General features: G+C 35.7%; 1 protein-coding gene across 6 annotated transcripts in view; it reads left to right on the top strand.

The window, feature by feature from the left end:
- The window catches only part of LOC107225915 (glutamate receptor ionotropic, kainate 2), a 251204-nt gene that overhangs the window by 73624 nt on the left and 150207 nt on the right, over window positions 1–27373 (top strand). Inside the window, exon 1 of one of the 6 annotated variants that reach the window (XM_046744599.1) lies at window positions 16686–16704. The exons of the other annotated variants lie outside the window; for them this stretch is intronic. The gene's annotated coding sequence lies outside the window, so the exon portion shown is untranslated. Of the gene's footprint in view, window positions 1–16685; window positions 16705–27373 lie in introns of those variants that run through there. 6 annotated transcript variants of the gene reach the window in all.

Genomic DNA, 27373 nt, shown 5'->3' with positions numbered 1-27373 from the left:
TCGGTTCGAATATTTTTCCATAATTTGGGTTACACAAGATATCGAATGGAAAAATTGGAAGTGGTAGAAGCTAGAAGACTTTCTCGATCAATTAAAAATAAACAATTGTGTGAGGGAAAAAAGGCATTTCCAAGCATATAAAAAAGATTTCTTCCTGCGAAGCGATGGTTTCTAAAAAAAAAAAAAAAAACAAAAATAAATGAGAAATTACGAGCTGTCAATTTTTTCCCATCGATCAGAACGTGAATCGAAACTGTTTCCAACGACTGTTTAAACGAAAAATCAGTCTTGATCGATCCACGTGAGTAAATTTCTCTCCTCGCAAATTCATCGCAAAATGTAACTTTGTTTTTTTTTTTTTTTGTTTTATGCTTCACAGTAGAAAACGTGACTGAAAATACGGAAAAATTTGAATTCAAATATTATAAATTCGCGTCACAGCCACGCGGGGACTCGATTAGGAAAAAAACAATGAACCGGAAAAAAAATATTCCTCAGAAAATGGAAAGAAACCGTGAAATGCAAAAAAAAAAAAAAAAAATAAAAAACGAGAAACGAGATGAAAAATTATTCGAGCCGAGTAGTCTCGAGACCGTCGAGAATTAATTTAGTCCCGAGAAGCGAGGCGGGCTTCAAAGGCAGATGATAAAATATCGTTTCTCGGTAGCGGATTGGAAGTACCTTGAGATATTTTGCTAGCTTGTGCAACGGCGGCGGCGTTTCGCGTAGACGAGCAATTAGGTAGTCAAAGCCAGCTCATGAAACTCGGAGCAAGGTTATGTGTATATATATATATATATATATATATATATATATATATATATATATATATATATATATATAGTTATACAAGAACCTCAGCTTTCTGATTAATAAATTATTCCCACGTCTTAAGGGGGCCGGATGACGAAGAATAAGTTTGCTGGTAGCTAAGCGGTGGATGCAGCAGGTCTGTTTCGAGAGAGCTAGACGTTCCTCGATAATCTCGCTAGCTTAACTACCAGCTACCTCCTTGAATAATTAAACTTTCATCATGTTCAACACTCTTATTATAAACGCGCCTAAGCTGTACGCTGACTTTTCACCCCAAAACGATCGCTCGATTCCGAGCTGAGCGGTGAATAAATCGCTTGTATCGCGCAATTTGCATTCTTATCAATTACCTGGTTTCACTTTGATTAATTGATAATAATAATAACGATAATTGACGAGATGAAAAATCGTCAGATATTTGTACACACGCTGAGAAAAATTTCATTTGTTACAGTAACTAGAAAAGTTCAGTAATACAGGTATCGTTGAAAAAACTGTTTGAATATCGTTGGAATTAAGAAAAAACGAGTTACGCGTAACCATTTTGCGCTATCGTCGATACTTTTTTGGTTATTGCAACGAAAAATCAGTTCCTGAGGCTTACTATACTTTTTTTAGTTAAACAAGGCTTTAACTTCAATTTATCGTTGCACGAGCATTCATTTTTCGCAACGGTTGGAAGAAAATCTAGCAACAGTGATCGTAATGAGAAAGAACAGTAACGGATACTAGACTTTCCGGTAAGAGCTAGAAAACTAATTTTCATTTCCTACCTAGAACTATATTTTGTCGATCGTGGTAAAAAATGAAAATAGTTAAGGACTGAGCGGTAAATGGAAATAGAAATTTCTCTCAGTGTAGTTTTTCCTGTAATTTAAAGGATGAACAAATTTTTTCATTCTCTCAACTATCATACGAATGTATGTTAAGTCGAATAATAAGGCGATACGTGATAAAAATTGTCACCGTGAAAAAAAAAAAAAAAAAACAAAAAATACGGAAAACGAGAAAATCCAGTGTCAAAAAAGAATTAACGTTAACTCCCGAATTTTACTTTCTTCTTATTTAGTTTTATACTTCAGCCGAGAATCTTAAGAAGTGTTGACAAAAAATTTAAACTTTACGAACAAGTTTTATCTCTTCTTTGTAATTCTTTGCGGTTAATTTGCAAAGAAATTTCCACAGGATAAAGATGGCAATTAAAAGTTGTAACGTGCCATTTAGACGAAAATCGTTTTCAAGATTCTGATAAAGAATTTCTTTTTTCACCAATTCAAAATTGCGACAGCTGAGTTTCGCAGTTTTTACTGCATCTCGTTGTATATATATATATATGTATATATATATACTTGCAGTAATTGAAATGCCCGAGCAGTGGCAGCAATTTATTTTAACGAGCTCGATTATATCGTGGTTTTAATCACGAGTTTCAACCGTTATTTGCACGGTAATAGCTTCAGAGCGTCCGTTTATCCCTTGGGATCGATTAAACTTGGGCGAAAGATTCGGAAAAAGAAAAAAACAAAAATAAATAATAAGAAAACGAGAGAGAAAACACAAACATTCGAATTTCTTGACTGATTGATTGAATGAATGAATGAATGAATGAATGACTGACTGCGCAGACGGATATTGCCAGCCGCCGTGAGAAAAATATTCTCGAAGGTAATTGAAATGTTTGAAGAATTTCCTTCCACTCAAACGCCAAACGAATTTTCTACGCCCGCTTTCTCCGCCAGGCTTCATTTAAATATCGCCATTACGGAGGCGCAAAACTTCAAGAGCTGCTCCTTCGGGTTCGTTGATTGATTCATCTGAAGGATCTGAGCAACCGAACGTCTCCTTGAAATTATTTCGTACTTATGCTGAAATTACACCCCCGGGGGCTTATCCTCGTAAATATACAGAAATGTGTATATATATTGAGTCTACCGTTGAAGAAATTTTTCCTCATTATTTTTACAGGCATAATATCGGGCTTAATTATTTTCCAAAAGAATCATACTCAGAGAAAATTGACAATCTTTCGAACGATATTTTTTTTTTTTTTTTTATCGTAATATTTCACTAAGAGTAATTAAACGAAGATGCGACGAGGCGTGGTTTTGAAAAGAAACAAAATTTACTGATCGATATTGAATGAAAGTTTTGATCCAACGATTGAGAACAAAAAAAATTATATAAATTATGTTCGAGTTATTTATGGCTTTGGCGTTACATCAGTAACCTATAACATTATTATTCGACTTTCATTTAACTCGAAACATGTCATTTTTATCTGATTCATGTAAATTCTAACTTCTTTTCTTCGCCAGAAGACGTTTTCATCGGATCAATAATTGACGTGAAAAAAGTTGGATCGCAAAACCGTTGCAGGTTATGATTCAAACTTTACATGAATTATAATTTATAATTAGAAAATTAATTCCATCCAGTTCGAGTTGAGAATCCATTCAGAAACCAAATGAGCCTTGGAATGATGAAATTTGGAAAAACGATACAATTTCAAGAGTGGAAAAAATCACACGATCTTGTTCAAGGTGTTATATCCAATCAGGATTTTTCAAAATTCGATTTTTTACAATTTTATTTGACTTTCGTTATGTAAATATATTCAAATATATAATACACATAGAAAATTTCATTCCGATTCGATGAATATTCTCAAAGTTACGCGCACATTTGTAAAGTTTGAAAGTGCTTTTAAAATTTTCAACGCGTTTTTCTCGAAACTATGTTTTCAAAGTCGGTGAGCAAAATTTTTCGGAAACGGCTAAACCGAACAGTCTCAAATTTTAATCCAAGCTTTATGAATATATTTTTCAGTCCTTGATCGAAGGTTTCTTCTCGTCGATAAATGTTTTCCATTTTATAAACAAATTGAGGCGAAAATTTTTATGAAAAATCGAATTTATTTTTTTCAGAAGTCGCCGTTTTGTTAAAAATTAACATTTTGTCTATTCCTTCGATCAAAAATCAGATAATAACTTTTATTAACCGAATCTTTTTTGTTTTTTAATTACGGATAATCCAGCCCAGAGATATCTTGTTCACCACATTAAGTCTTTGTTTTAGAAATGCTTTAAGAATCATTGCTTTTACAAATAAAAAATATCAGAATAAAGTTCAATGCAACCCCAACATATGTATAAATTTTTATACTAATAAAGTGAAACGCCTCTTCATGAAAGATCCTTGAAAAATCGTTTTTTTTCCTCGGCCTCCTGACCACGTCACCGAACATTAAATTTTCTTTGAGACGAGTTGGAAGTTTCTCACTATACCGAGGACGGATACTAATTTTGATAAATATGTATTTATTCCGACGTCAGGTTGGTTTTAAATTATCAAGCATCGAACCTGAAAAATGGTATTCGCCAAACTTTCGTTTCACCTCCTCGCAATATTTCCTTCATAATTTTACCGAGCGCTTCTTCATACGCTGAAAGGTCAAAGGGTGATACGAAAGGTCGAGAGGGTCGGGAGATGAATTTTCCCTCTTTATTTGGAGGTAAATATATTCGAAGAAAGAGCCGGGTTGAAAAACGAGGGGAGCAGCCATTAGGATCAAGGCAAGGCAAGCTTTTAGCTTGCAAGTGCCAAGTGGACCAAATCTGAGACTTTCGGTTTCCTCTCATGTATCGCATTCGTCTCTCTCTCTTCCGAGTGGAATGTAACGCGACCGTTTTTTTTTTCCACGCGTATAACCCGCGTCGTACTTTATACGGTATACACACATAACTCCCCAAATATTTATTCTCATATGTCCGTCGGGTGGTCGCTGTTTTTTCGCTTCCTCTTTCTCGACTCGATGTATCGGCACTTCGCGAGGAGATGAAAAAATAAAAAAAAAAAACGAAAAACAAGAAGTCGAGGAAGAAAAGGATGATGATCGTGGGTGGGGGTAAGAAATCGGAAAAACCGAAAATCAGAATGGCCAGAATTCCGAATTTAATAAACTCGAATAACAAATACGAGAGAACGGATACTGACGGAAATTTTAAGTCCCGAATGGTGCCCGATAAAAAGTTGCAGCTTACCTAAAATGTATTTAGTTGAGGACTCTGTTATCCGAATCCACTTGCTTCGGAAAACGTTAATCCAAGAATTCAGAGATGCAGAATTAAATAATATATAGAGTCGATATTCCAGAGAACGAATTTGTAGAAAGTTTCATATTCTCAAATGTCCAAATATTATAAAAATTAAAGTTATAATCCAGAATGTAGAAGGGTCGTTATTCAGAATCGTACGGTTCGGAAAGATCGGTATTCCGAAAGTAACCGTATCGATGGCTTTCCACCAGAATTTCACATTCCGAGTCTATCCAACTGATCTATTTTGACTTGTAAAATGTTTTATATACAGAATCAAAGGAATTCGTTACTCGATGCTTAACAAAGAAGAAAGAACGCGATGCAAACGGACAACTTTGAGTCGTTGAAGCTGTTGGGTCGGGCCTTTAGAGTGTGGCCGACGATGTGCCTGACTCTTCTCATATATTGCGACTCTTCGTTCCGACGATTCTGATATAACGCAATTCTATATTCCGAGCCTTCTACGAGATCACTACTCGGAGTTCCAACCGTTCTGATTCTTGATCCTTCGCATTTACGAATTCGAATAGATGAAAATTCTACTTTACGATCCATCCGGAGTTTATTTATTCGTGTTTGCGAGCAATCGCATTTTCCTCATTCTGCCAACGGCCTTTCGGAATTTTCACCAGTTGTGTATTCTAAATTCTACAACTTCAAATTTCGATACTTCTGTATTCTATTTTCATTATTTCTGGTTTAATGAAGATTCACCACTTTGTTCACTCGTGATTTTCAGTTTTCGATATATTCATGTTCGGAATTCTGACCATTCTGATTTTTGTTTTTTCTGATTTTTTACCCGCACCCAATGATTTTTTTTATAAAATGCGAATTTCTAATTCAAGAATTAGAATGACGCATGACGTGATAAAAGAACGAGCAAGATATTTCTGTAGAGCTTGCATTTTACATTTACCTAATTTTCTTATTCTATTTGTTTTTTTTACTTTTCTTCGTTTTCAACTTTATTTCCCTTTTATTTCCATTCCTCTTCGACAAAACTGCACACGTTCATATCTCATACAGAGAGATTTTTTCTTCTACGCTTCGTATTTTTTTTTTTTCTCCTCCCCTTTTTATACACCGAACGTATAAGTCCCGCACAAAGCTACGATAATATCACGTATACTTGGATATGAAATTCTCTCTGCGAAGGAAAATCGCGTATTCTGTACAAAGTTAGACTTATCTATAGGTAGATTATTATACCTACATGTATACGTCGCCGACCGACAATCCGTTAGCGATTTTTCATTCACGTTTCGAAATGAAACGACAAGTTAAAAAATTTGTTGTCAAACTTTGTCATTTTTTCTTACATCGCACAATTTTTTATCCCTGTTTCATTTTCACTTTTCACTTTTCTCATCTCGTACCCGGTAAAATCATTTCTTCTATCGATTAACTGGATTATTCGATTGTTTTTTTTTTTTTTTTTTTTCTTGTAACATTACCATTTCAGATGAAAAAAAATTAGCAAATCGATAATTAAAAAGCCGCTTATTTCCACACATTGACGTCATCGAAATTATTTTCCACATTCACGGGATAAAATTTTTCATTCCCGTCTTATTTTCGTCCAAATGATACTTAAACGGTGACGCTGAGAACGTGAGGTGAAAATGATATTGTACGGAAAAGAAAAAAACGTGAAGGGAAGATTTGGGGAAAGAATGAGAAAAGAAAAAGAGGAAAAGAAATAAAATAGAACAGTGATAATGATAATATATAATATCACCGAGTATAAAGAGAAATGTCGGGGCGAAAAGAGAATATAAAACTGAACTAAAGTAAAGCATAGGTATAAAAAAAAAAAAAAAAAAAAGGTATGAAAAAGTACCCGAAGAAAGAAAAGAAAAAGAAAAGAAAAAAAAAAAATAAAAAATACACGCGAATGAAATACGGATGAAAAGAAAATTCCGCAGGAAGAGATATATATATATATATATACGTACATGTACCTCATAAAACCATGTTTGTCGTTTTGCTTTCGCAGAGTCGCAAAAGCTGCACTGCCGAGAGTTAACAATTTATACAACTGAATATGTAAATACATACGTACGTAGATATAGTACGCATGTCCAGGATAATAGTATGAAGATAATAAAGTGACGGGAGGGGAGAAATTTTCATAAAATTGAAAAATACGCAAAGTTTTTTATTCCATTCGTAGAAAATATTCAACCGACCGACCCTTTCCGCGTGGTTCGCAAAATTTTCATATTGCAATATGAACAGAGATGTTATTGATTGCACGGACATACGTATGCATGACAGGTGAGGTTATATGTATACTATATCACGTGCCTGATGGCGTAAGGTAGAAAGAGCGCAAACTTACGACCTTTTGCTTTTGAAAAAGGGAAAACGACGTGTATACGCTGAGGGAAATTTTTAGTTCCCGTCACCGCTCGGTCCTTGACTATTTTCAATTTTTACCGCAATCGACAAAATATTGTTCTAGGTAGAAAATGAAAATTAGTTTTCTATCTGTTACCGGAAAGTCTAGTATCCGTTACTATTTATTTTCTTGCAACTGTTGCGAAAATTTAATGCTTGTGCAAGAATAAATTGAAGTTGAAAACTTTTTTAACTAAAAAAGTAGAGTAAACCTCGCAAACTGATTTTGCGTTGCAACAACCAAAAAAGGATCGACAATAGCGCAAAATGGTTACGCGTACCTCGTTTTTCGTATTTCCAACGATATTAAAACAGTTTTTTAACGATACGTGTATATATATATTATTATATATGTATACACTGAGAAAAATTTCATTTGTTACAGTAACTAGAAAAATTGAGTAAAACACGTATGTATGTATATTTTTTTTTTTTTCAAGTCGTATCTGCCAAAAATATTTTACACGAGTATAAATTCATCAACCAAAAGGAAAATGTCGTATGTGATGGTAAATTCGAATTTTTGGTCCCGATGAAAATTGAAAAAATTATCTACTACAATAATTGCATAAGGGCGTAACCGACATAAATTATTATTGTTATTCCTATAATTCCGGTAACTGATGATTTGGATAATATGACCTTTAGAAAATCGGCATCCTCACTCCAAAACCCTGGTAGTTTCAATTTTTAACTCGCTTTAGTAATTTTTGAAGCGTTCGCAAGGAAGAAAAAAAAAATAAACAAACAAACAAAGAGTGGTCGTTACGACCTTTTTTTTCTCCTCGAAAATTTTCTCGCAAGATCCCTCAATTTTCTCACATTTCGATGGTTTTTACAACGTTTTCGAAAAAAAAAAAAAAAAAAGTGGTCGCAAGCTTGTTTTTTTTTTTTTATTTTTTCTCATGTATGCTATTGTTAATGGAAAAATTATATTTTCAAACGCTTGATTTCGACTCAATTGTACGATTTTATCATTTTCGGAGCAAATGGTGAAGATAAATAAAAATTACACGCCCTTCGGGCACTAAAATCGAGTATTTCGAGGTCACGACCTTGTAGCATTAGGCACGCGATACGTATTATTGGAGGGAGCTTACTTCTGTCGAAAAATATGGTGAATATTGTCGAATGTAAAGGGTTTCGTTTGGATTTGACAGATGCCTGAATATCGCAGAGGCATCAGCGAAAGGGGTTGAAAAATCGAGGATAAATAAATAAATAAATGCTGTAATTGACGGGGTGAGAGTTGCAAAACGACGTTGAGGATTTTCCGCCGGCCGGGATGTTTGTGAAACGTTTATTTGAAGAGAAATCGAAAGGCAAAGAGACAAAACCGAAGTACGAATTCGGGGAAATATTTACTTCCTGTGAGGGTAAGATAAAAGAAAATAAATAAAAACAAAAGTTAACAAAACCGTCATTGCATTGATTTCAGAGAATATATTAGATTCCACTCTACGTTTTCTTAAAATCAAAATAAATAATCAGTCGTTCGAAACAAAAATCTATTATTTTAAATACGTTGTTCTAAATTCCACGTATCATTGTGTGATAAATTTCAATCGTTCCTTGTTCGATAAATCGTACACTCCGAGATGAATATCAAAGATTTCAAAACAACAGAATTGAACGTCGACAGGATGGGACTGTCAACAATGCCGTAGTCAATTGTTGCATCTAGTTAAAATACATATAAAACACCCGAAAAAGACAGACGAGAAAGAAACAGAACAGAAAAAAAAAAACACCATCAAATTTGAAATAAATAAATAAATACTCAAATCAACGAATGAATAATTGAATAATGTGGTGGAGTTGAAAGAGGAGAGAAATTAAAAACGAAAATTAAGCGTTGCAAATTTTTTTTACCGCGAGTTGTGTGGCAAGGAATGTATAATAACATGTTTTGGTATTTGTACAAAAATATACGTAGCTGGTTGAGAGCTAAAAATAAATAAATAAATTAAAAACTAGAGAGAGAGAGAGAGAGAGAGAGAGAGAGAGAGAGAGAGAGAGAGAGAGAGAGAGAGAGAGAGAGAGAGAGAGAGAGAGAGAGAGAGAGAGAGAGAGAGGGAGAGAAAGAGAAAAGGGTTAACCAGAGGTATTTCTCCCCGCCTTTTTTCTTCTCACCCCGTTTCCCAGCTTTTTTTTTCTCTCATTTCGCGCATCGAGCGAAACGGCTACAGAGAAAAGGTAAAATGAGGAGAATACTGAAACAAAAATGAAAAAAAAAAAAAAACAAACAAACATAATAAAAATAAAAGAAAAACATTTTCATTTTACCCCTGGGGGATTTTTTTTTCTTCCATACGTTAGATGCGTGTTTCCGATGCGAATGGGGAATATGTAATATATTTACACGCGGTTATTTTTTTTTTCCGGTGAAAATCGTCCTCCGTAATGCGTTTTTAAATTCGCAATGATTCCGCCATTGCCGTGAACTGGTAATTTATTGCTCGTGAATAAACTTCACCGTGATCCAGACATTCGTGTAATTTACACGAGATCTAAACGTGATTACAATTTTACGACAAAGCTTGGAGCAATGAGCTTTGTGCAATGAGCTTTGTGCAATGAGCTTTAGCAGTCGCGATGAAAATAAGCACGAGACAGTCAAATCGATTCTTTGCATCGAGGAGATGAATCAAACCAACGAGCACACGGAAATTTCGCAGTGAAAACAACAAATGGCGATCACATTTTATCGGTAATTAATACGCCGACCGATTGACGATATTTTCGATAAGATTAAATTAATTGTCGATCGTTTTCATTTCATTGGATTGATATTTGATCAAAATCAATTTAAATTTCGTTCAATTATCATAATTTAATCATAAGTAATTCATAGTTTTCCCTTATTCTGTAAAAAATGATTTTAACTATATAAAATAACAATTTTATCGATTCGATGTAAAAAATTATCTTCTGACTAAATGATGAACGAATTTTCATACGCGTTCCGATAATTTGAATTTCCCTCATCAAACGATGCTTTACATTTTTCTTTCAGTATAGGTATACAAAAAAAAAAACGGCAGATCACTTGTTGTTGAAAAATTAATATTCTACAATACAATTCAAATTACAAGTGAACGACATTCAGTGATGTGAATGAAATGATGATGTTCAATAAAACCAGTCGTTTAGAGTAAGGTTTTATCGAGCTGATATAATTTTTGTATTTCAAAACTTCGTCGTTCGATTCCCTTTAAAATAAATGAAAAGAGAAAAAAAAAATGTCACCAAATTTCTTTTCACTCACTCGCACTTATTTTGCGTTTCATCGAATGCATCTCGTGTCCAAAACAAAAAAAGAAAAAAGAAAGAAATTGAATTCAATCCTGTCAAATCCTTCGTCCTCCATCGCTGATTGTTAGTCAATTTCGAAGCTGATACTCTCCGCGGAGGCGTCCCATTCATGTGAAGAGGAACAACCCGTCTTCTCCACTTCCGGTTATTTCATCGCTTAGGTATTTAGCAACAGATACTCTCACCGGGGTGTCGACCGCGTTTCGTTTCACACGGGCGCGAAAGCTCCTCGTTAAAAGGCAAAACAAAGCCATTGTTCTCGTTAATCACCGAAAAGCTTCATCCCCTGCAACGGGTGAGAATCGCAAGCACAGAGCCGGAGTGAAAGCTACGAATTTCCACCGCCCGTAGATGCTTTCCTGCCCCATCATTTATCGGTGACATTGAAACGAAGTTGTTGTTGTTTTTTTTTTTTTTTATTACGAATCAATTTTCACTACTTCTCGCTGCTTTATTCGTTATTCATTATGGGTATAAGAAACTAGTCGGAGTAGATAAAAACGCGAGAGATTCAGAGAGCTGGTATAGAATTTCGTTGACATTTCGTATAGACGAAACGTGTTTTGAAGTTTAGCTGACAAAATATCGATCATTTTGATTGATTTTACCACGTGACGGGTTTAAACTAAATTATTATACTTGAAAGCTGCGGGGCGGGGTTGAAATTTAGAATTTGAAAAGTTCCGAAAGCGCTGAATTCCGAATTTTTTCTTGGCGGAACTTGAATTGAGGAAATCAAGCTGAAAGTTCGCGAAAGTGAGAGAAATTAAAAAATCCGAAACGTCGAAATTCCGTACGATCAAAGATTTTCGGTTCCGTGAATTTTTGGCTTGTTGAAATTTCATCACTTCGATCTTTCTTTGTTTTGGATTTTCGATATTAATTCTTACGTTCGTAATCCCGGTCATTCCGATTTTCGGTTTTTTTTTTTCACATTTTTAACGCCAGCGCGTCGAGTAAATCAAGCTGCGCGAGTACATTTTAATTTGTCATGAATTTTCGGAATCTTGCATTTCGGAACTTTGAGCCGTCGACTTTCCGGCCATTCGAAACTTCGTCGTTTCGTCAACGTTCGATTTCCTTACATCTCAAATTCCGCCACCGAATAATTCGAAATCAGGCGTTTTCGGAATTTTTAAATCTTCGAAACTTCAACCCCGCTTCGTGTGAAAATCTCGGAGGCACCGAGGATTATACCTGAAAATATTTCGACGGATAGAAAAAAAAGAAAGAGAGAGGAAGAGAGAAAAGCCAGTCCAACACCAACACCCGTGTGTACACTGTACGCGGGGGCAATTAGGGAGTTCCAAGGCTGTTAATTAGGGAACCTGAGACGAAGCTTCCACCATCCCCTTCCCTTACCGATATCCCGTTAATGAACAGGGTTATTCACAACGAAAGGTGCTGGCAAGCATCTCTCATCTGTCCACTCTGCGGATCATTCGGCTAAACGTGTCTAATTGCCATTCCGTGAAGATGACGAGCTGCGATATTCTGGCGTGTCGGAGTGTTTGGACCCTCCGTAAAGCACACGAAATACGTCGACGAGGGGATTAGCCAGCGAATTTTTACTAATATTATTATTATTTTTATTGTCATGCGAAACATAGTGAATAATTCGTTCCTCGATTTATATATATACATATATATATATGAGCGTGTATACGGGGCATTCCACGCCGATTCGATCTGGGTTTTACCCACTTTGAAAGGTACTCTGTTTTTTTTTTTTTTTGTTTTTCTTGTTTTACGGCTTAGTTTGAATTTTTCACAATTTTTAGAAACGATTTTATCCGCGGACTGAAATTAAAAATTTTAGTAGCGTTAAAAAAATTCGAAGCGAAAGTCGTTCGGCTACGGATGGTTGCTCAAACATTTTTAGACGTCGCATGGGTTTTTTGAAATTTTTCTTCAGATTTTTCCCAACCATTTTACCATTTGGAATTTTTTTATTGGCAAAATAAAGAAGAGAAAATATCTCTTGCGAGAGATCTAAATTTTTCTTCAAAAATCCGCGGTGATGTACGAAAATTTTTGAGCAACCATTTATGGTAAAATAACTCTCACTTGTAATTTTTTTCGACGTGTTTTTATCGGTAAAAGTTTGCGAACAGTAAGAAGGGAATGCCCCATATATATCTTGACCTAATTCGGCAAGTGTCACTTGAACCAATCAGTTAGTAATGTGTTTTTTTTCCTTTTTTTTTTTTTTCATTTTGTCCTTTGAATTGATTTCACAGTTTTTACATTCAACGAATCATGCACAAAAAAAAGTAATTCAGAGATATGTATTTTTGATATATTTTTATCAGTCCGTATTTAGTGATGTTGATTTATTTTTTTACCACCGCGTGTAATTTTTGCTATAATTCCGATTTCCCGGTTGATAGTTAAATCAGTTCAAGTAAGAAAAGAAAAAAAATAAATAAATAACGACGATCCTTGACGAAAATGAGAAAGTGAACAACGCAGGAAAAACAAAACGAAGGAGAAAAGAATATATCGATTTGATTAAAAAAATTTCAATGACTTGTTTGATTTTCGATATCGAGTAATTTTTATTTATCAGGTGAAAAAGCTCTTTGAAAAATTACCTTCCGACCGATTTCTTTGTCCTTCTTTCCTAACGGATCTTGTTTCCTAGCAGCGTTCAAGAATGTAGTAAATATTTCTTACGGGCGAAACGAAGGGCGAGAAAAAAAAAAAAAAAATAAATAAAAAATTTAGTATACTTGCAATTTTTCTAAATTTGTCATTTTATACTACGGGACAAATGAACCACAGGAAATAATTAAAGGACGTAAACCAACTCACCGTTCTGCAGACCACAGTTTGAAATTCGTTTCTTGAAACCGGGAACGTTTCAAGTCCAAGGACTGAAAATGCGAATAAATTCTCATTACTCATTTTATTACGACGAAATAAATTAGATGAAATGAGAATCATAGAAATACTTTTGGTTTCTCTTTGTGATTACAATTTTACTTTTTCCTGTCTTCTTCTTCCTCAAATGAATTATTCTATTCAATTGAGTAATTTTTGTTCCACTTGCTGCCTTTTTTTTTCTTATGACTAGCTGAAAAATCTACTCACTTTTATACGTTTTCTATTTATCTGGGCAGACTATATTTTACAATCTGGATCGTAAAAATTTTACAATATTTTTAGATCGTTGTGTAAGATCATTATTGAAAATGAATAACTGAAATTGAGTGAGAGACAGAAAGACAAAGATGAGGTGTGAAAAATATTAAAAAAAAAAAAAAAAATGTCTCACAGTAAACTTCATGAAAGAAATATACTAAATTCATCTTCACCGCGGACTCGATTCGGAAAAATAAAAATCGGAGAGATGAAATTTGTAACGATTCGAATATACCCGCTGAATTATGAAAAAGAGAGCTGTTGAGAGTTTGACACCTCGTGTGTTTCTTCATCAGTTTCGACTATCTTGGTAAGAAGCGGCTCTCTTGGAGGAACGAGGTACGGAGGTTCCGGTCTCGTAAAAAGCAAAGTTAAACCATCCAGACAAACGTTTCAAACACAAAAAGTGAAAACTCCAGAAAACAATGTCAAAATTAAAGCGATACCATTCAAAAGGAAGAAACAAAATAAATAAAGTGAAATCCAAGAGTCAAGTGCAATCGAAGATAAGACTATTATTTACAATTTTAACAATACACAACCTTTTAAATAATTGACACATGGAATGAACGAATGATGTAATGGATGAACGAGTCAATCTTAAACTTAAGGACGGCTCGTGTTTTATATATATATATATATATATATATATATATATATATATTTAAAGACAAGAATAAAAGAAATCGTGACATTTTCGTCGTACCTTATAAAATAGGCTTAAAGTTTATTCGTGAATTAATTGAATAAATTTAAAAAAATTCTTACAAAATCGACTCGATTTTCCACCAAATCGTCTCGCCTCGAGAATTTCCTTCATAGATGTCCACAGAGACGAAATGAATTGAATCGGGAAGGGAAGTAAACTGCGAATCCGTTTAATTACGAGACCCTCGAGGCTTCCGGAAGTTTGGTTTTCCAGCTAAAAAAACTAGGCCGGAAGCTTCCACGTTCGCCCGTCAATAAATTTGTTTTCAGAACTGACTGTGATCGCACGATTCGTGAAACGCGTCTGCTTACGTTACTTCCTCTACTTTTTCATCACCGGAGAAAATAAACAGACGGTTTTCAAAAATCCATCGAGAAACAAAAGACCCTGATTTTCTTTTTTTGTTTTTCGAAATAAATACAAACAAATCTGGGATTTCGATTCGATGCACAGAATGAATTCAAATAAAGGTGTGAGAGATTGATTCTTTGTTATATTTCGAAAAGCCCGCAGATCGATTGAATTTTTTTTCAAATTTTCAAGCACCGTACAAATTCAAGCAATTGAAAAAGCTTCGCAGCTTCTCGGAATTCGCTTACAATTTTATTTACGTTTGAAAATTGTTGTTTTCACTTTTCACGAACGTTGGTGATATCGGAAAAGTATCGGTTTCGGTGAAAACTTACTCTTTCTAATTTCAACGATTCTTCACGTTTTCGAGCATTCCAAAAATTGTCTAAAATTTCCAAAAAATCTCCGGCGATTATCTCGGAAGTGACTCGAATGAAATAATCTCAAACTTACAGGATTTGACAACGAAATAATTTCAACTTCGGGTTCTACCGGAAACGAATAGATTCACAACATTTTACCCACAAACCTATACGTTTTTCCTCTTAATTACTTTGTCTAAATAAAGAATTATTACGTTTTCCCCAACTTGTACGTTTAGTTTTAAAGAAACAACAATTTTTATTTCTTTTCTCTTTTCTCTAATTATTCGTTAAAAACTTTTTAATTCGGCTGCCAAGTCCTGTCAGTTTCAGACTTTTCACTCGACCGTTTTCGACATCATCGTGCAAAATTTTTTCGTACGGACCGACAGACTCTTGTATTTTCACTGTGATGAAAAGTATTGCAAAAGGAAAAACAAAAAAAAAAAAACAAAAAAAAAAAAAAAACAAAAACCGTTTTTCCAGCTTGTTTCGGTTTCTTTCTTTTCTTTTTGTTTTTTTTTTTTGTTCTTCTTTCCTCGCTCTCGAATTCGACATAATTGCGATAAAAACGTCGACATGATAAATAAACGCGGAGCGTGGGTGAACGGTTCCGATTCGGAAAGGGTTAAATCGAGCGAATCATCCCTTGACATTGATCGATAGCCAGGATCTGGGAAACCTCGAATGTCCGTGTCAGCCGAGGGGGGTGGGGGTGAAGGTATAAGGTATATTTGACAAGGTTGAAGTTAACCCTGATCGGAGAGAGACGGAGGGATCCCCCCCTCTCTCTCTCTCTCTCTCTCTTCTCGGCAATGTCATTTTGCCAAGTGAAATCGGCGGTTTAGCAGTCGGCATAGTCCTTCGAGGATCTCGTAACAATCCTTGAAGTCCTTGCCAGGACGAGGAATATCGAGAGAATTGTACAAGTTGAAACGGCGCGGCTTACCTCTCCGAATCCAATCTCCCGCCCCTACGAGCGCCGTTTCGTTGAAAATCGTCGTCGATTTTCCGCTCTCGACGACGTAACCGATAATATATCACGTGACCGCGGCGGCGGCGGCAACGCTGATCTACAAGTTAATTAGTCTTGAACGAAAAAAAAAAAAAACAAAAAGAAAAAAGAAAAGAAAAGAAAACGAATCTTAACCCGGGTTTTATTTTACCAGCCCGATATTGGCTACCTCGAAAAACCATCTCATCGCCCCCCCCCCCCCCCCCCCCTTCCAATATAGCGGGAAGTTGGTAAAAACTTTTTTTCAATTTCACCGATTCCTCTCCATTATGCTTCTCCGTACACTCGTAGGAATTATATAATTGCGATGAAAATTTTGCGACAGAGATGTAAATATTGAAAATTATCGGTGTAAACTGATCTTGGGGTTTTTATTTTATTTTTTTTTCACTCCTTTATTTTACGTTAACAAACTCGTAAATTTTCTTTTCTTTTTTTTTTTCAGCAAAAATCGCGCCTTCGACTTTCCAGTGTTTGCCAAAAGTGGAAAAACAGGTAAAAAAAAAAAAAATACACTCGACAGCGTTACCTGGGGAAACTCATAAATCAATGAAATCGATTTGATTTTTTGATTTCGGATGACCCAGCGGTTAGTTACAACCGTCGCAGCGAAGCAACTTTGTTTTGTTCGAGACGTCACCGCAGAGATTTCCTGCCAACGGCATAGTTTTTAATATTACTTACCTATATTTCCAGGAAACATTCTTGAAATGTTACGCTATAATACCGTAATCGGTTAATTTAAAATACTTTGCCTTTATCTTTTGAAAAAATGTTTAAAAAAAGTGTCATTTTTTTCGAGTGTCAAATTAAAAATACACCCCCCACCCCCACCCATTAAAAACAAATCCGCGAATCGTTGGTTGCGTTAAAATGAGACGAGAATCCCTTTCGATATCACGACCCGTATATATTATATTTATACGTACATTCCCGCAATGCAAGGACGAAGAAGGATCTTGTAACGATTCGAGGTAAAGATTTGACCGGCCAGAATTCCGCGGCCCGTGATCGAGAGAGAGAGAGAGAGAGAGAGAGAGAGAGAGAGAGAGAGAGAGATGCGGGCAAAGTAAAGAGGTAGCAAGGATTCGGAAATTGGAAGATATATATCTTGGAGGTAAAAAGCAGGCAGGCTTGTAGATCGCGGACCGAGCTTTAGGAGACCGTGGGAAAAATCTTCTCCTCGGGCACGGGGAAAACATTTGATTTATGGAGGGGACTCGATGACAAACCCCCGCGTTTTCCCGCGGATGTGCCTCATTCGATTATCGTAAAAATATAAATATCTCCTACCCAGGTGAATTCCAATTCTTTACTCGCGGAGAGGCAAGCCGTTTTTTTTTTCATTTATTCTTCTTGCCAATGAAAAGCCCGATAAATCAGCGCCACTGTAGTAACGTCGAGGGATCGATTTTCGGTACGAAAAATGGTCGAAAAATTCAAGGTTTCGGCTTTTTTTTTTTTTCACACAGCAAAATTTATTTCGTATTCGAATAAAATTAATTTTTTTTCTTTTTTTTTTTTTCTTCGTTTGGATAATTGTTGCTAAATTCAAACTACGAGGAATGATTCTATCGATGGATATGAGGCACGGAAAGGACGATTCGAATCGTCGTTGTGAAAAAGTTGTTGTGACACAAATTTTTTCCCTTAAAAATCCTTTCGACGAATTTATCGATTTCAGGTTATGTTGATCGAGTGTTTTTTTCTTCAAAGCAGCAAAGTAACGTTTCCCTTAAAAATTATACACAGATATTTAGAAATCTGCGTTTTTGTAGCTGTTTTATTATCGAGGAATTTCTTTGATCCTTGCGTGAGAAAAATTTACTTGTAACTGTAAAGTTGGATAGAGAGAAAAATGATAGAGCAGTATTTTTGCTTTTCTTAAACGAACAAAAATCGCAAGCATTAATATCAATTAGCAGATCAAAAACTACAATAATTTAATCACATCGATCACGTTGCAATTTATACGTAACATCAATATATACGAACGTGAATATGAATCACAAGATCAGTGAAATTAAATTTCCGCAACATCCGCAAAAAAAAGTTTTACAACGATAAAGATGAAAAACAAAAAAAAAAAAAATGCGACCTGATTACTCGGTGCAAAATTGCATATTTTCTTTCCCTTTTTTGTTATGAAAATATTCCCAATTCGATGAGCAATTTTTATTTTTACTTTCATTCGCAAGATACGAGAGCAGATTTAAAGCTGGGAAAGATATTCGTGGTTGAATTCAACGAGGCAACTTGCACCAACTGCGAGAAACGTTTTTGTTGCGCGTAAAAGAAATATAAAATCTTTTTATCCAGTCCGCGCATAATCTGCAAGCTCGGAACTTCCGACTTTCATGCTTGCGTGTTATATCATGGGTGTGCAGTCTGCGTTACCAGCCAAAGTAAACGCTGCTGGCTGAACTGCGGAGCTTCGATGAAACGATAACGAGGCGCTTCTGTGCTTGCAGCTAAGCTTCAACGTAGGTACATGCGTCATAAACATCGTATAAAAAATCAAGAAAGGATGTGTGGATTAACGAAGGAAAAAATGTAGGAGCGAAAATCAGAATTCAAAGCCTTACGATCCGATTGAAAACGTGCTCTCAATTATATTTATTTTCACGTTGATCGTGCGCGATTTTCTCCAATTTTTCCACTTTTCCAACTTCTTTCTTGTCTTGTGAAAAAAAAAAAAAAAAAAAATCTTTCTCGGCTTTTGTTCACTTCGTAATCGAAAATATGTCGTGTTCCGAATATTTTATTTAATTAAAATTTTCTTTCTTCCTTTAGAATTTCTAAATGAAACTCCTTACACAATTTAATATAATTGATATACCGTTTCAACGTCGTACATGTGACGAATTACCGTGAATTATGAGAAACTCAATTTAAAAGCGGATAAAGTTGTCGCAGTAGCGTTATACGAATAAAAATGTATAATACGTAGATGAAAACGAAATGAGGAATATAAAAACAAAGTTAAGCTTAATGAGAAGAGACAAAAGTTGATATTTTTTATTCGTCCGTTTGTTTTTGTTTTTTGTTTTTTTTTTTTTTTTTTTTTACTCTGGCGGAAAAAAGTATTCCAGATTTCCCTGGAATTTATATTTTTGCATGACAATTTTTATATCGTCGGTTATATTTCATACGCCTTTATATAGATGATTATATACGTCTAAATGTCTATATTTGAATAAATTTGTTTCCAAACATCTGTTATATGAGCAGAGAATTAATTTCGCGTCTAATTGATTATTATCGATAATTTAACCTTCACTAAATTCCTATATAATCCAGAATTTGTAAAGACTTTACTTCTGTCCACAGGTGTATAATTAACGTATGCTCGAAATTTTAATAATGATAATAACATCATCGACACTGTTTGCTTTTTCATCCAGATATTCAAATTTGATATTTTTTCTTAATCCGATATTCAAACAATCGGTTTCTCATGTTTTCACATATTTTCCATACGTTTAATAAAGTCAAAAAAAATCTAAATATCAAGGCAAGAAGGTTAAATAAAAGTGTAAGAATTTTTCAGACAATTTTCGATGAGAGACAGAAGGCGGATTAAAAAATTAGATTTCAAACTTTGACGAATGAAATATAATCACTTCGAATAAGGACAAATTTTACTAGTTTCCCGTTTTTGTCTTTCATCTAATAAATTATCAACACTTTTAATCAGTTTTTCAAAATAAATGCATTATATATTACTACAAATTTATTATTACACGCGTAATAAATAAAAATACGATTTACTTCGGCACGTTTTCTTTTCGGAACGATTTGACTTCAACTTTTATACCCTTCAAAATTACGAATCAATCAAATGAATAAGCCATGTGCGAAGAAACAAATACTAAGAATCGAGTTTTCACTAAGAAGTTAGAATTTCATGGATGGCATTTTTGCATCGAACGCTTGATTGAAAAAAAAAAAAAAAAATACAATAAATCAATTACCGAATTCATTCGATGATATCAGCATTGAGAAAAATAAAAAACGTGTAAAAGAGAGAGACAAACAGAGAGAGAAAAAGAGAGAAATAGACGGCAGATCCCGGCGTGATTCCACCCCTAATATGTATATATATATATATATATATATATATATATATATATATATATATATATTTGTGTGTCGGATATTTCACCCTTCTTGAAATTGGCAAAAAAAAGATTCGAAAGGACTGATTCGCCTCTCCGCCTTCTATTGCTCTCTCTCTCTCTGTCTCTCTCACTTAAGATAGAAAATAGAAAACAGGAAGAAAACAAAAAAAAAAAAATGAGATCCCCGATAGAGTTGGAGAAAGATTTCTACAGAGAAAAACCGAGGGCTTTCCATCCCGCACATTTTTGCGCGGATTTAAGCTCCCGCATCGCATCGTTCTGTTATTTATAACCCTAAGTGTACAGCTGTAGTTTTTTTTTTTTCCATCGTTGCTTCATTCAACAGTTCGATAATCAAAGACCTCGTTTGCTTCTCTCGTCAGTGTGGTGAAAAAGAAGATTTAGATGTTTTTAGAGAAAATATTGATTTTAGCAAAAATTGAAACGCTGATTTTTCATCGAATACGCAGTGTTCCAACATCGACGAGATTTTCTGTTTCTATAGTTTTCAGTATTTTCCAAAATATGTACATACATTCTATTTTTTAGCTTAATTTTTTACTATTTTGTAAACAGATGTACTAGGGCATAAATTATTCACGAGTATAATTATACGATTAATTGGTCAAACAAACAGCTGCAGCTTTCACACACACACATATATATGTGTATATATATATATATATATATGTATGCATAACGCCTCTATGGATAAACAAACAAGAAGTTTCGGGTATGTAATTTGTAGGGCTGTTTAGCCTCGTGTAGTTAATTCGTAGTTTAAACAACGGCTGACACCTCCCAAACTTTTGATTGCATTTATTTAAGCCCCATGAGCTTGGAGCCCAAATTCACTGACCTTGCAGTTGCCATTTAAGTTCTCCCATGATCAATCATAGATCATTAATTTCATTAGGTAATTAAATCTGCAACTATCGTAAAATCGCTAATTTTCTCAGCGAAAAAGTTTGTGAAAAATTTGCAAAACTCGAATAGTTATTTTGTAAATGTTGACTCTTTGGAACTCCCGATATTCGTTACTTCGACAACTGTACGATGTTTTCGAATATTTTTTTAACATCTTGTGATGATACTTCAAATTTCGATATAATTTCAGTGAATAGTAATTCGGTCATGAAAGCTTCGAAAAATATCGATAATCTGTCCGAAATATCAGTTTTGAAATTTGCGCCTTAGACGGAGTAAATAAATCGAAATAAAAAAAAAAAAAAGCAGACTACTTTTCAAGCGTAAAATTGTAGTTAAGAAGTCAAGTACTTTAAACCTTGATTCGACGATTTACATGTAAAATAAATTAATCTCAGGCACCTTTTTTACTCACTTTAAGAGAAGACAAAATACGCGATGATAATTTTTTCACCCTTGCAAGCGGGTAAATAACGAGGGAAAATTTTACAAGCCATAGAAATTTCATTGTTAGGTATTCGTTTAAAACTTGTTTTCAGCATCAAACGAGGATGAAAATTGTCATTCTGGTGGGAATTGCGAAGTTCTAATTCCATGACTGGGTGCTTTGGCCCTTTTCGAATAGCAATAATAAAACGGTCCACCTTCGATTTCATGGGGGTCCAGCGGTTCGCCTCTTCTTCGACTCTTTCTTTCCCTTCACTGACTAGATCGAAGGGACCGAGAGCGGCGTAAAGTAAGCTGAGAGCATTAATTGCTCGCCGAGAGGCAATCGAGGTCGGATTGTCACCGGCCATTAACGCTGAGGGTATGAAAGATGGCCACTTGAGAGATCGTTTCCGCGAAATTTCCCGAGTCTTTCGCTTATACGCCTGCAGCAGTTTGGAAATCCTGCGATTCGGAAATTGTAGTTACAATTAGTGAATCATTCGACACGCCAAGACTTGGTTATACTATCGTTAATTTCATTTCCGCTGGATGAGGTCCTCTCTCGATAAATTACCGATGCGAATTTTTCATTACTAAGAAGACTCGATGAGATGACGTATATTTCAAGGGGTGATTCGGTCAAGGAATCATGGTGTCGATATCATTCGAAGTTGTTTCGTGATTCTCTAAAATCACACTGAAATCAGATCTCTTTGTAATTTCAAGGAGTCATTTGAAATCTTAGAAGTCGTGAGAAACCGCACGAAATCGTTGGAATCATGAGGAATCATACGAAATAGTAGAAATCATGAGAAATCGCGTGAAACCATGTGAAATCTCAAAAATCATACGAAATCATGTGCTTAGGAATCATGAGAAATCGTATTAAATCTAAGAAATCACGACGAATTATATGAACATTTCAAAAATCACGAGTAATATTAAAAATCATGAAGTATAAAGAATCGTGAAAAATCACCTCATCAAAATAAAATTATTTGTAAGCGATCTCTCTCGATCACTCCATTAAATGCAAATAAAACAAAAATTTTCTGCTCAGTGAAACATCCTTGGGTATATTTTCGATTGGCAGAACAATTGAAACGAAAAGGTGAAAGACTGTGAGATTGCAGCTCGGAATAATTGAAAAAATTAAAAAAAAAAAAAACCCATTTCTATATACACTGGAATTTCGGTAATTCGAAATTGATTGAACTTTGCCTTTTCCCAAATTACTTGTTACAGAGATTTAAGAGAACCGTGCTATTTGATATTTTATTCAGAGAGGTAAGGGAAAAAGACACGAGAGAGGTAAGAAATGCCAGCTTTCATTTTGCACGTTTCTTTTCTCTTCTTTATCGACGGCGAAACTGTAGGTCGAATCTAATCAAAGGGCGGAAATTAACGGAAGAGAATTTCAGGAAAACTGACTCTAAGTACGTGACAATGACCAGCATTTCAAGATTCTCTTTGCTTCGAAGTAAATCGAGAGATACGGCAAATGGCCAAAAAAATTGCAGGAATAAGAAAAAAAAAAAAAAAATAATAATAATAATAAATAAAAAAGCACAGTGGAATTTTTTTTGGACGATTAATTATTTCGCGAAAATTTGCGAAGGTTGTTCAAATTGACATACATTGAAGGAATTTATTGTCGGGTGGAAAGATACGAAAAACCTGTAAACTTGAATTTAGAACTTTTTATTTGTTAAACATTTTTGTAAAGCATACTTAAAGTTTTCAATTTTGAGATCATCGAAGGTTTTCGATTCAGGTAAAAAAAAAAAAAGTATTTCAAGTTAAAACTCCGGTTGATTTTAATACAAAAGGTCTGTTTCTTCACTTGATGACTATTTGCATTTCAAAATGTGTTCCAACAATTTTTTTTTTTTTTTTTTTCGACAGCCTATCACAATTTCATTCAATTTTCAAGACAAAAATTGCGCCTACAGTGAATTCATAAAATTCACGACTGTGGTGCGATAAATATTGTGGTTGTGAAAAGGTGTTGGGGGAAAAATTGATTCGATTCTGAGAAGCGAATTGGAGTCATTGAATTCGAAGGGTCAAATCGAGTTCTGCGTCACGATTCGCAGGACTAACCTTCCATAAATTGCCGTATTTCAAAGTCTGAATGTTTGATTATTCCGGGATGTTTTAGCGCCAAGCCGATACGATCCGTCGAGTTACGACTTTAGATTTACGTGATGCGAATAGCCATGTAATTCGGAGATTACGTGATTCGCGGGACCTTTCAGGGTTGGGGGGAATTCCCTCCTCCAGCAGGTGGCGAATTTTACCAACTTCCGAATCCTGATAATCGCGTTCCAGCGCTCCGGGGCATCGGGTATTCAAGCCGCGAATGAGTTTTCCTCCATAATAAACGTATTACGTTCGAATCTCTGCTATATTAACCGATTCATTGTACGCTTCGATTAATCGAAGAGGAGGATTAAAAAACAATAAAGATTCCATCGAGAAATAAAAAAAATAACTCTTTTTTTTTTTTTTTCTTTTTTGAGAAAACACTGACCCTAGGATTTTTTTTGTTTTTTTTTTTTTTTAGTTTTCTAAAGTGGAACTCGCAGCCTTTTTTAATTCTCCACTTCAATTGTTTTTCCAATAAATCGATGAATCGGTTTACCGGTAAAAGTATTATTGAAAAGGCTGGTCGCTCGATTGATTGGAAAAACGATTGAAATTTAAAGAGTCGATTCGTTGCATCAAAGATTTATCTGATTAGGCGATAAATCGAAAATATGATTCGTTGAACTGACCGATTGGTTAGATAAAGGATAGATTTAAATGACTGATCGAATGATTGAACAAACGATTATTAAATTGTCTGATTGAATGGAAAGTGATTATCGAATTGGTCAATTAATTAGAAAACGGATTGATTGGATGAACGATTGATTAAACAGGAAGATTCGCTGAAAGCACGGATCAATAGAAAAAACGATTGATTAAAGAAACAAGAAATTGAAAAGGCCGATTGGTTAGAATGACTGATCGAACGGGTGAATTCATTGAGAAAACGATGTGTTGAAAATGCGATCAAACAGAAAGGCCGGATAGTTGGAAAAATGATTGATTCGAAAAACGATTAGCTAAGATGGCTCGCCAATCGATTCATCGGAAAAACGATCGACTAAAGGTCCGATTAATTTTTGGAAAATTCCATTTTTTATTGATTGAAAAATGATTATTCCAACTTTTGATCAATTCTATCGATCCTACTCCGTGGATTACGATAAAAAATTAATACATTAATTAGAATATGCGATTATTTTTGGGTTGTATTGATTTCTGTAAAACTTTTGTAGGAGATATTGAAAAAAAAAAAAAAACAAAGTGATGAAACCCAATGAATTACCGGAATTTGTCGAGCATGACGTCTTTTGCAAATGTGTAAAACCACTAATTCCCGAGATATCTGCACGTATTTCATATTTAATAAAGCACCAGAGGCACATATTGAGGCGCAGACTCTGCGTGCCTCGCTCTTTATCCCTTAATATTGAATTTCCGGCGCGTCTATGAGCTCTGGACTGCATCCAGACCGAATTTAATTCAATTTAACCTCGGTATTAAGCGCCAATTAGTGTTATGATCGCCGCTGCGTTCCACGACAATCTCAAACCCGGATGACAACGTAATTTTCCGAATTACAGAATCCGAATACTTGACGAAAAATGTAGCCTACAGACTTTTATCATAACAAAAAATAAAAAAAAATAAATATACATATATATTGTAACGTGGCATTTTTGATGCCCGTTACAAGGGGCTCCTTGAACCCTGGGCGGAATCAAAAATTTAGGAATTTCCGAAATTGAGTCGCGAAGTTTTTGGAAAAGAGCGCCAGGACTAGAGTCACGCATCCGAAACTACGAGAGGGGACACTTTAGCGACCAGCGTAAGATATTTCAGTTTTTTTTGTTTTTTTTATTTTTCGAGCTACAACGGCATCAGGCAAGAAGTCGACACCGAATTCGAGGAAAGTGCGAAATGGCGGACTAGCGACAATTGCGAAGGAAGGATGTCGAGGCTGCGGAGGGGGAGCCGACGCAGATCCCCGCATCGCGGGAATCCAAGGTGGACGCGATTCCCGCTGGCGGCCGGCGCGCCGCAGCCTCTTCCCCTTCACCCCGCCAACAATTGACCAGCGAACTTGCGACGGACCGACTAGCGACGAGGGAGCACCACGCTCACCGCCAAGACGTCATGGAGCTGCGCGGAGGACGAGATTGCGAGCTAGCTTTAAGTTCTGCGCAGCGATGCTATCGAAGGTGCGCGTCGAGTTGCGCGATCGACGAAATCGATGACGGATCGATTATTGCGTATTCTTGGGGGTATGACGTCACGTGTGGGATGGCGTATCGAGATCCGTGTTGCGGCAGGTGGTAGGTTTTTGAAACCACTCTAGTTCTGGCGGTCGTGATTAGTAGTCGCGTGTTGGGGGAGTTTCGCGAAGCCATGGAGTCGCCCAAAAATCGCGAAGGGAATGGAAAGGGGGTTGCAAGGATGTAGAAGGTAAGCGCTGCTTCTATCCCCGCGATTGAATTTCGAGCATAATTGCGAAAAGGCTTGCCGAGTACCGGATAGTCGTTTTGGATTTGCGTTGTAGAAAAGTACTCGAAATTCTTTTGCCGATTCTCTTGCTTGATGACCGTAGCCTGAGTAGGCGGGTTAGAGTAAAGTAAATTTTGAGTTTCTGAAAAAGTTGAGTAGAGTCACGGGTTTTAGTTGAATCTTTCTCGTTAGTGAAACCAAGTATAGCCGAATTTCGCCGTACCGGGTCGAGCCGCGTTATCGTTTTCTTTTTGTGTCACCTCTCGAGTAGGTCGGGAAGCACCGAATTGGAGTGCTCGGATTAGCGGGTAACGTTTTGGGGAATTTTGAAAAGAATTAAGTTCGGATGCGTTGCGATTGCGTATAGTTTAGGTTACGTTTAGTTGCGCCTGCATTGAGTTCCGTACCCGTTAGTTAAGATAATGTAGGTTGAGTTGAGTTACTTTGAGCTTGTGTATAGTTGAAGTTAAATGTAGTGGTGCTTGCGCTTAGTTAAGTTTACGTTTAGTTAAGATAGTGTTTAGTCGAGGTTAGGCGATGTATAGTCGAAATTGCCGTTGCGTTGCGCAGCAGTTGAGACGAGAAGTTTGAGCATGGTGTTTTAAGTTGCGAGACCTGACGGCGCACCGTCGAATAATTAGTTTTAGTTTCGTTTCGAGCAATCATCGCCATGGAGAACAAATGGCGAATTTGCGAATTGAGAATTGCGTATGAGGATGTTGCGATCGTCGAGTGACGTTTTAGTTAGGGAGCCGCGAGCTCATTAGAGTAAGAATTAGAGTAGGTTACGTGTAATTTTCTGTTTAGTTTTAGACTCGCGATGAGCGATTATTTTAATTATATTTTTTTTTTGTGTTTTGTATCACCGCTATTATGAAATATAAGATTTTATTTTACTTTTGTTAAATAGCGTGTGTATTTCGAGTGTCTCTCTCTCTCTCCAAAAATTACCCCTCCCCTCTCCGCGGTACTGAGCTATCGGGCATATGCCCGAGGAATAGCGTATTAATGATTTCGAGGCGTGTTAATCACGCCAGGCGCCCAACAAAAACTTTGCGATATTGTTTTAGATCCAGGGTACATCGTGGACGCCAAATTATTGTGCACGCGGT

Source organism: Neodiprion lecontei, chromosome 7, assembly GCF_021901455.1.
Source record: "Neodiprion lecontei isolate iyNeoLeco1 chromosome 7, iyNeoLeco1.1, whole genome shotgun sequence".
Lineage (NCBI taxonomy): Eukaryota > Metazoa > Arthropoda > Insecta > Hymenoptera > Diprionidae > Neodiprion > Neodiprion lecontei.
The sequence above is the reverse complement of the archived record's forward strand: the minus strand, read 5'-3'. Positions and strand labels throughout refer to the sequence as shown.